This window comes from Oryx dammah, unplaced genomic scaffold (assembly GCF_014754425.2).
Source record: "Oryx dammah isolate SB20612 unplaced genomic scaffold, SCBI_Odam_1.1 HiC_scaffold_23, whole genome shotgun sequence".
Lineage (NCBI taxonomy): Eukaryota > Metazoa > Chordata > Mammalia > Artiodactyla > Bovidae > Oryx > Oryx dammah.
In genome coordinates, this window is record NW_024070207.1 from 103,553,713 (window position 1) to 103,564,517 (window position 10,805).

Here is a 10,805-nt window from a genome sequence, read left to right on the forward strand (position 1 = left end):
CATCACTCCAAAATGAAATTCCCTACCCACTAGCAGTCACTCCCCATCTCACCTCCCCCGACATCTAGCCACCACTAAACCTTCTATCTCTACAGGTTTGCTTCTTCTGGACTTTTCAAAGAAATGCAGTCGCACAGTATGTAGCCTTCTGTATCTGCCTTCTTTTACTTAGCATAATGTTTTAAATCTTTTTTAGCCTTTTTATTGCTAAATAGTGTTCCATTGTATGAATATACCACATTTTATGTATTCTTTCATCAGTTGATGGGCATTCGAGTTGTTTCCGTTTTGTGGTTATTACAAATAGTGTTGCTATGAACGTTTGTGTACAGGTTTTTGTGTAGATTTATGTTTTTGACTTGGAAATATACGTAGGAGTGGAATTGCTAACTTATATGGTAGCTCTATGTTTAATATTTTGAGGAACTCCCAAAATGTTTTCCAAAGTGGTTACACCATTCTTATATTCCTACCAGCAGTATGTTAAGTTTCTAATGCTGTTACTGTCTGCTTCAAAGTTGTAATCATCTTAATGGATATTCAGTGGTATCACATTGTGGTTTTGATTTGTATTTCCCTAATGACTAACAATGTTTAGCACCTTTGTATATATTTATTGGCCGTGTGCATATGTTCTTTGGATAAATGTGGAGAAATGTCTACTCAGATCCCTTGCCCATTGAAAATTAGAGTTGTTTGTCGTTTTATGGTTGAGTTGTAAGAGTTCTGCATATATTCTGGATATAAGTTCCTTATCAGATATATAATTCACAAATATTTTCTCCATTCATTGGGTTGTCTTTTCATTTTCTTTTGGTGTCATATCAAGAAACTACTGCCTAATTCAATGTCACAAAGATTTGCACCTAGGTTTTCTTCTAAAAATTTTATAGTTTTAGCTCTTAGATTCAGGTACATTTAGGTCTCTGATCCATTTTGAATTAATTTTGTATATGATGTGAGATAAGGAATCTAGCTTCATTCTATTGTATGTGAGTATTCATTTATCCCAGCATCATTTATTGAGAAGACTGTTCTTTCCCTGTTGGATGGTCTTTGCATACTTGTTGAAGATTAACTGGCCGGAAATATATGGGTTTATTTCTGGGCTCCTAGTTCTATTCTGTAATAGTATGACACTGTCTTGATCACTGTAGTTTTGTAATAAGTTTTGAAATAGGAATGTATGAGTCATCCAACTTCATTCATTTTTTTCAAGATTGTTTTGGCTGTTCTGGGTGCCTTGTAATTCCATATGGATTTTATGATAAGCTTGCCAATTTTTTCTCCAAGAAGCCAGCTGAGATATTGATAGGAATGACATTGAATCTGTAGATATGGGGGGGGGTATTGATATCATAACAATATTAAGTCTTCTGATCCATAAATGTGGGTTATCTTTCCATTTATTTAGGCCTGAGACCTTTAAAAATAATAATTATGGTTTAGACGAGGGCCAAAATTTGAATTTCTATACCAGCTTCCAGGTAATACCAGACCACACCCTTAATAACAATGTCTAAAAGGAATGAAATAGCCATGCTTTGTTGTCTTAGTCCCTTCAGGATGCTGTAACAAAGTACAAGAGACTGGGTGGCTTATAAACAACAGAAATTCATTTCTCCCAGTTCTGGAGGCTGGAAGTCCCAGGTTAGAGTGGCAGCCTGGTTGAGTTCTGGTGAGAGAACTCTCTTCTTCATTGCAGGTGGCTGTCTTCTTGCTGTGGCCTCAGATGGCTGAAGGGTCGAGAGAGCTCTCCAGAGTCTGTTTTATAAGGGCACAAGTTTCATTTATGACAACCCTACTCTTGTGATGTATGCACCTCCCAGAGGCCCCACCTCTAATACCATCACCCTAGGGGTTAGGGTTTCAACATCCTGATTTTTGGGTAGGAGACACAAACATCCAGTCTACAGCACTTACTCAGGTTTGGATTAAAGACACAAACATTGGTCTCCACAAGCAAAGATGTCTGTTCCCACCTCACAGACAGTGCTTCCAATAGTTATATTAGATGTGGATTCCTATTGGAAAGGGGAGAGGCCTTCCTCCTATGAGGAAAAATTGTGAGACTTTAAAATTGGCAAAGAAAATGTTTACTGGATGTCTTTTTTAGAGTACCCTTTGTGGTTGTCTCCACCTTTCATTGATTTGGAGCTATTTTATAACTCTAAATTGTAGAAAACTAATAACGCAAATTATTCTTGTCCACAGAAATGCAAATGAATTGTGTGTGGTGGAGTGCAACTTATTTTGGACTAATTTTGAATCTATTTGCATTCATCTCAGTGTTACCTCTTGCCTGCCTATATACGTATGGCTCTGTGAGTTTTCCTTTGAATGATTTGTGACATCTTACTGGTTTCCTCATTAATTAATGAGTTAAATAAAACCTTTGACATCTTTTTGTTTTCTATTTAAATGAGAGCCATGATTTTATTTTTAAGTAATATTTGAACATTTCTCATTCTCATCCCTAAGTACACAGTCGAAGCTCACAGGAGTCAGCTTAGTGCATTAAGGACTTCTGTGGGCTGCTCACCAGGTAGATGATTCCAGAAAAGTCTGGGGATCCAAAGGCATAGAATTCCTGACTGGGATGTAGCATCTCTGAGGAGGAGGAGGCAGGGGAGCACTCTGGGGAAACAGGATCAGTGCCAATCAGGGGAGGAAAGAGGCATTTAGAGAGTAAGTCACAGAAAGGACCTCATAGGCAGGGCACTGTACAGTGAGGCTGGCTCAGTGCATGCTGAAATAGCCGTGACCAGTAAAAACCCATTAAGAACCAGAGGCAGTTAAGAACCAAGGCACTGGTGAGAGCTTCCAGGCATGGAAAGCAGCAGTCAGCAGAGATCTGAGGAGTGGATGCTTGACTGACTCAGATGGGAATCTGACAGACTGAGATGCACAATGTGGGTAAAATGAACCCTGGAATGAGGTAGACACATGAGCCTTTGCAGCCAAGAGAAAGACTCCTGTCATCAGCAGTTTTGTACTGACTCAGAGCCTGGAAAGGGCTGTTGAGACTCCCAGATACTGAGACTGTGTAGTATTCAGGACTGGGCCAGGGACTCCACCTTCCAGCAAAGGGTCTTCCAGCTGGTGAGCGGAGATAGGGAAGTTCTAATGCATTCTGCTTGGCTCCACCAAAGGGCATCCTTTTAGCACAAAGATCACGAGAAAGTTGTGTGGTGGCTCCTGCTTAGTTGGGTGCTAATGAGACATGTCCAACACCCACATCCATTATAGTCTGTAGAAGAGAAAACTCCTTCCAGTCTCTCTTTCTGCACTGTTCTGACTTGGGGGAGAAAAGGGAGAATCGCAATCTTGGACAGAGGAATGTCCTCTAAATTTAAACATGCCCATTGTATATACTGATATGTGTAAGTTGACAACTGATACTAGTTCACCTAGATATGAATTTTCTCTAAGGTTATGACCTTTCAGTTTTAGTCAGTGTGCTTGCTGGATATTCTCCATTTGCCTCTCCAGGACTGTCTTCTGTCCTTGTCCATCTTACTCAGCCCTGGGATGGTGACTTGTATCGACCACATCCACAGACCCCTCTGCCCTCTGGCTTCATTAGGTTCAGCCACTAGGGTTCACTGGCAGGAGATGGGAGGGCAAGAGGAGAGAGAGCTTGGGCTCTTTATTCTCTTGGCTTCGTCTCTCCAGGGCAAATAATTAAGGGGGCAAATCTCATTCTCTTTTATACCCCTTGCTCCCTGAATCAAGTTGGACCATTCTCAGAATGGGCCTTCTGCGAACACTGCTCATTTCAAGAAATTTATTCCCCCAAACAAGTGTGCTTTGTCTCAAGTCTTGATGTACAACCTAAGAAATTCATGAAGACCAAGAAACCAGTATACAGCTGGCTGTTCTTTCAAGCCAGAGAATAAGTGGAGCTGATAGAAAATATAAAGTGCCTCCTCAAGGACAGTCTCAGGCAGTAAAATAATGGCCCAGATGGAGCTGCCACCTAAAACTCTGGGTCCAGTTTTCTAGCTTGTGGATTTCTCTGGCCTCTGGTGCCCTTCTTTTCTATCACCCTTTGTTTCTTGCTCATATAATTAGATGGGGACCAGGGAAGAAGAGGCAGGAGAGCCATCTTCTACTTGTTAGTCACCATGTTAAAAAGTCTGGTTAGGGAAGATGTTGACTTAATAAGGTTTGAGAATTTTCTGTTTATTTCAGGTAACCTTTGCCTTTCCTCTCTCACCTTCTGCTGCCAGTGATTAGAGATACTGCAGAAAGTTCTGCACAGCAGTGCATGAGTGAGTCCAGTCAATGTTCCCAAGGGGGTGTAGATGCTGACTGTTGATTTATGCATGCATGCTCAGTTGTGTCCAACTGTTTGTGACCCCATGGACTGTAGCCCTCCAGGCTCCTCCATCTATGGGATACTCCAGGCAAGAATACTGGAGTGGGTTGCCATTTCCTCCTCTAGACTAAGTTTTCTTTGCTTGTTGTCTTTTCTAAAGAGAGGGTGAATCATTTTTATTATGTGATATTCCATCCCTTCATAGAGAACACTGGATATAATTGAATGGGGTAAGCTATGCTGCAGTAACAAAGAAAATCTAAATTTCTGAATGGCTGAAAACAGTATTTCTTGGTCACATCACAGTCTGAGACAGGTGAAGAGACTCTGTTTCATGACTCTCCAACAATAGGTAGCTTACAGATGCAGCCTAAATTTCATCCTGCAGTTCTATCATCTCAGAATTCTTTACTTCCAGAAGGGAAACAGGATGGGAACAGAATGCATGGTGACCTACCATGAGCTATTTCTTGCCTTGGACCAGCAGTTGTATACACTTCAGCCCAAACCAGCTTCATAAGAGGGTGGGAAGACATGTGATATTTAGTGAGCAATATAATCTATGCCATGCATGCTTTATCCATTTTGATTAGTTATTTTAAAAAAAAAATTATTTAGAACTCTCATGGCTGACCACTCTTATTTACTTTCTTATTTATTAGACTATGCTTATAGCAAGGCTCCTTTTGAAAAAAAAAGTTATAATTGTGTGTGTGTGTGTATAAGCATACTAAGTAGTGCAGCTTGTGTGGTCCCGTCTTCACATGATTGCTTCTAGTAGTCCATCATGGTCATATTTCTCTCCCATCCCAGTCCTAGCTTCACATTAAGACTCAGATCCAACCCTGTCTCCTACCTAAAACCTCTTCTCTATAAAGTGAACACAACCTTCTTGAAGATCTAGAGGGATTAGTGCCCACACAATTAGCTTGGCACTCAGTCATGGACTGTCCAGTGCTAGCTTGTCTGTAATTGCCTTGAGCTATTAATAATCACATTTTCTGTTGTGTTCCTTTGATGCAGTGTTGTCCCCCACTCATAAGCTTCTGGAGAGTGAACTCCACAGTGCACAACAAGATAGAATAGCACATAAGAGGAGCTCAAAGACAATGGACTGATTTAATCTGATATAATTGGATTGATAAGGTCAGCAAACATATAACAAGCATCTAAGTGCCATGTTTTAGGATCTATGCTAAGAGCAGTGGGGAAAGAGATGATGAAAACACAGTGTTTATCCTCAAGAGGCATTTAGAATGTTCACGATACACTGAATACACACCAGCAGGGTGTGGTAGCTAGTCTCCAAAGATGGCCTTACAGTTCCTCCCCTCCCTGTTTGAGCATGCTCCTCCTCATTTAAAGAGTTGGCACTTATTTTTCTCACCCAGGGACTGAGTTGACCAATGTGGTGGAAGTGGCATTCTGGGATTTCCAAGAGGATGGGCAAATTTTTTTCTTCCTTTCATTTGGAGGTTTCTGCTTTGGGGGCACTTCTTTTCCTCTGCATTTAGCCACCATGCTGTGAGAAGATCAAACCACATGAAAAGTGAAGTCGAAAGTGAAGTTGCTCAGTCGTGTCTCTCTTTGCAACCCCATGGACTGTAGCCTACTAGGCTCCTCCGTCCATGGGATTTTCCCAGCAAGGGTACTGGAATGGGTTGCCATTTCCTTCTCCAGGGGATCTTCCCAACCCAGGGATCGAACCCAGGTTTCCTGCATTGCAGGCAGACGCTTTACCATCTGAGCCACTAGGGAAGCTCCAAACCACATGAAGAAGGGCAAAAGAGGCTGAATTCCCAGACAACAATCAACATGAATGCAAGCTATATGAGTGAGCCATTTGGGTATTTTTTCTTTTATTTTACATTGGAATATAGTTGATTTACACTGTTGTGTTAGTTTCAGGTCATGTGAGTGAGCCGTTTTAGATATTCCAGATGATTGCAGCCCAGCTGACATCACAAAGAGCAGAATAAACACTGAGCTGAACCAGTTCATGCACAGAATTAGGACCAATAAGAAAATGATGGTTGTTTGAATCCATTGTGTTTTGCAAGGGGAAGAGGTTGATGTGCAGCAGAAGATAACTGAAACACAGGGTTGGAAAGTTTATCTGAGACAGTAGGTCAACAGAGGAAGGAAAAGAATGAAGGAAGCTGAGGAATGCCCTCAGAAAGATGACAGTGGAGCTGATGAATAGAAATTCCCCATGCAGAACCTGAAGGGATGGGCTTTCTAGTCAGGGACCCCACAGGAGGAAAAGCACGGAGGTGGGAAAGTATGTGACACGTACAGACAAGTCCTAGCAGTTTGTGATGGATGATGTGGGAATGCAAGTGGGCAGTTACAGGTATTGTGAGAAAAATCAAAGTCCAGGAGCCTGGCTCTGGGATGTATTCTCTACCCACTGGGACACTTGGGACTTTTCAAAACAAAGGACTGTCAGAATCAGATTTTTTGTCTTAGACGGGTTTCTCTGCTGTGGGTAAGAGGGAAACTGGGGTCAGGAGTTGGGGGGAGGCATGAGATTGTAGAGAAAGAGAACAAACAGCCAGGAGACTTTTGGGTGGAGAGGGGCACTGGCAAGGGAAACAGAGAGGAAAGAGAGGGGGTGCAGATGTCATTGAGATGGAACAACACTAGAAATTGAAGATGGTTGTGGGTCATGAGGGAACGAGAGGAATCTGGGACTCCCAGATTTCAGGCTTTGATTCTCAAGCCTAGCCATGCAGGGCAAGCGATGAAGGAAGAAAGTGATGACCTGCATTTTAATTGAGCCCTGTGAGTTCTGGGACATCTAGAGAAGAGGCCCTCAGACAGAGAAGGAGAAATGCAATACGAAAGGTAAAGTTGCTCAGTGGTGTCCGAGTCTTTGCAACCCCATGGACTGTAGAGTCCACGGAATTCTCCAGGCCAGAATACTGGAGTGGGTACCTCTTCCCTTCTCCAGGGCACCTTGTATGACATCTCTTATATGCAAAATCTGAAAGAAGTGATACAAGTGAACTTTGACTCATAGACTTATAGACCAAACTTATGATTGCTGGGGAGAAGGACAGAGAAAAGAATAGTTAGGGAGTTTGGGATGGACATGTACACACTGCTATATTTAAAATGGATAACCAACAAGGACCTACTGTCTAGCACAGGGAACTCTGCTCATAACTCTGTTATGTGTCAGCCTGGATGGGAGAGGGGTTCGGGGGAGAATGGATACATGTAAATGTCTGGCTGAGTCCCTTCACTGTCCACCTGAAACTACCACAATATTGTTAACCAGCCATACTCCAATACAAAATAAAAAGTTTAAAAAAAAAAAAAAGAAGAGGCCCTGATGGACAGTGACTACTGGGCTCAGAGTTCAGCGGAAAGGGCTCAGTTAACATGAGAGTTTTGATAAAAAGCATCCAGCACCTGTGCTGAAATGAAGCCCTTCAGTGGGTATTTATTCCATTGTCAAGTCGTGAGAGTTTAGGGAAGAGTGTGTCTGAAGGACATTGTGTTAGTAGGCAGAACCCCAGAGAGATGATGTGAACAGGAAGAGGAATAGTAGGACTTATTTTGCCCCTAGCAGTGAGGATTGCAGAGAGCTATGGACATGCCTATCCAGGCCCCTTCATGGCTAACTGGACAGAAGTGGTCCTGAGACCACAAATGTGGGTGTAGTTGGTGGATGTGAAGGATTTTCTCTGTGTGAAACTAAAAGACCCACCCGGGCTTCAGCTCACTCTTGGCTCTATTAGGCTTACTCTCCAAGCACCTGGTGATTTCCCAGCAGAAGGCTGCAAGACATGCCAGTCATCCTAATCACATGAGCTCACTAAAGGTTTGCAGCAAGGGGAAATAACTTTGATTTTCTCGAAAAGGTCTGAGAGCTCATCATAGTTTAGTGATTCCAAACAATCCAACTTGGCACCACATGGTACTTAACTTGGTGATTATTTTGAAGACAGATGAAATGCTTTTAATCAGCTATCTAAAGCACCAGAGTCAAGATTAGGACGAGCTTTCTGGGTTATGTTGACAGAGCTGCTTATGCCCATCACTGTGTACGTGGAGAGCTTGATTTGACCCCTGCAGGTAGTTTGTGGCAGATCTATGTGCATGGCATAGATGAAATTGTCCTACTTTTAATGAGCCCTGAAAAGAGCAGAGCAGACATTTGACCTGAATCTTGACCAGCCTGTTTGCCCTCTTACTTTCTGTTTATATACAGTCACCCAGCCCCAGGACAATTATGTTGTTAGCTTGCCTTTTTTTTTTTTTCCTGGCCATGCCTATTGTACTGGGCTTCCTAGGTGGCTCAGTGGTGAAGAATCTACCTATAATGCAGGAGATGTGGGTTCAATCCTTGCATTGGGAAGGTCCCCTGGAGGAGGAAATGGCAACCCACTCCAGTATTCTTGCCTGTGAAACCCCATGGACAGATGAGTCTGACGAGCTACAGTCCATAGAGTCACCAAGAGTCAGACACCACTGAGCAGGCATGCACGCAAGTATACCTGTCATATACAGGAATATTTATAAGCTCACTTACTTTGATTACTTAATATGATTTTATTTCCCTGAATGTCATGGCTTCCTTGTAAATAAAACCAGAAGTGATTTCAAAGGTAGAGCCTTTTGGTCATGGAAGGCTCAGGCCCAGTATTGGAGTCTTATCTGCACTCCTCTGTCCAGTCCAGGGCAGGCCAGGGCTGATTGATCAGTCAGAATAGGCTACTGAGGGCCTCAGTAACAAATAAGCCCCACCTCCAAATCTCAGTGTCTTAACACAAGGAAAGCCTAATTCTTGCTAAGGGCTAGTGAGGTTAGTGAGTGCCTGCTGCTGCTGCTGCTAAGTCACTTCAGTCGTGTCCAACTCTGTACGACCCCATAGATGGCAGCCCACCAGGCTCCCCTGTCCCTGGGATTCTCTAGGCAAGAACACTGGAGTGGGTTGCCATTTCCTTCTCCAATGCATGAAAGTGAAAAGTGAAAGTGAAGTCCCTCAGTCGTGTTGACTCTCAGCAACGCCACAGACTGCAGCCTACCAGGCTCCTCCGTCCATGGGATTTTCCAGGCAAGAGTACTGGAGTGGGTTGCCATTGCCTTCTCCATAGTGAGTGACTACTGCACAAAATTTAAGCAGCTGCCCACTCTCAGCCTCCTAAAAGCACAGAGTCTTGCTTATACTAGCCACCCGCTGTGCATCACTAGAAGGCCCTGTTCATTATTGCCACACATGGATGAGCCTGCCAGGCTTCATCTCAACACATACTTCTTCCATGATCACTGGAACAGCAGGACAGTTAAGTTCAGTTCAGTCGCTCAGTCATGTCCAACTCTTTGTGACTCCATGAATCGCAGCACGCCAGGCCTCCCTGTCCGTCAACATCTCCTGGAGTTCACTCAAACTCATGTCCATCAAGTCGGTGATATCATCCAGCCATCTTATCCTCTGTCGTCCCCTTTTCCTCCTGCCCCCAACCCCTCCCAGTATCAGAGTCTTTTCCAATGAGTCAACTCTTTACATGAGGTGGCCAAAATACTGGAGTTTCAGCTTTAGCATCATTCCTTCCAAAGAACACCCAGGGCTGATCTCCTTTAGAATGGACTGGTTGGATATCTTTGCAGTCCAAGAGACTCTCAAGAGCCTTCTCCAACATCACAGTTCAAAAGCATCAATTCTTTGGCACTCAGCTTTCTTCACAGTCCAACTCTCGCATCCATACATGACCACTGGAAAAACCATAGCCTTCACTAGACAGACTTTTATTGGTAAAGTAATGTCTCTGCTTTTGAATATGCTATCTAGGTTGGTCATAACTTTTCTTCCAAGGAGTAAGCATCTTTTAATTTCATGGCTGCAGTCACCATCTACAGGGATTTTGGAGCCCCCAAAAATAGAGTCAGTCACTGTTTCCACTGTTTCCCCATCTATTTCCCATGAAGTGATGGGACCAGATGACATGATCTTCGTTTTCTGAATGTTGAGCTTTACACCAACTTTTTCACTCTCCTCTTTCACTTTCATCAAGAGGCTTTTTAGTTCCTCTTCACTTTCTGCCATAAGGGTGGTGTCATCTGCATATCTGAGGTTATTGATATTTCTCCTGGCAATCTTGATTCCAGCTTGTGTTTCTTCCAGTCCAGCGTTTCTCATGATGTACTCTGCATAGAAGTGAAATAAGCAGGGTGACAATATACAGCCTTGACGTACTCCTTTTCCTATTTGGAACCAGTCTGTTGTTCCATGTCCAGTTCTAACTGTTGCTTCCTGACCTGCATATAGGTTTCTCAAGAGGCAGGTCAGGTGGTCTGGTATTCCCATCTCTTGGAGAATTTTCCACAGTTTATTGTGATCCACACAGTCAAAGGCTTTGGCATAGTCAATAAAGCAGAAATAGATGTTTTTCTGGAACTCTCTTGCTTTTTCCATGATCCAGCGGATATTGGCAATTTGATCTCTGGTTCCTCTGCCTTTTCTAAAACCAGCTTG

General features: G+C 43.0%; 1 long non-coding RNA gene across 1 annotated transcript in view; it reads left to right on the forward strand.

Annotated features, from left to right (window-relative positions):
* The first annotated feature begins 475 nt into the window (after window positions 1-475).
* Window positions 476-10,805, forward strand: part of LOC120882364 — a 24,101-nt gene continuing 13,771 nt past the window's right edge. The window contains exons 1-2 of the long non-coding RNA XR_005725481.1: window positions 476-487; window positions 3,593-3,600. This is a non-coding gene — a long non-coding RNA (uncharacterized LOC120882364). The remainder of the gene's footprint in view (window positions 488-3,592; window positions 3,601-10,805) is intronic.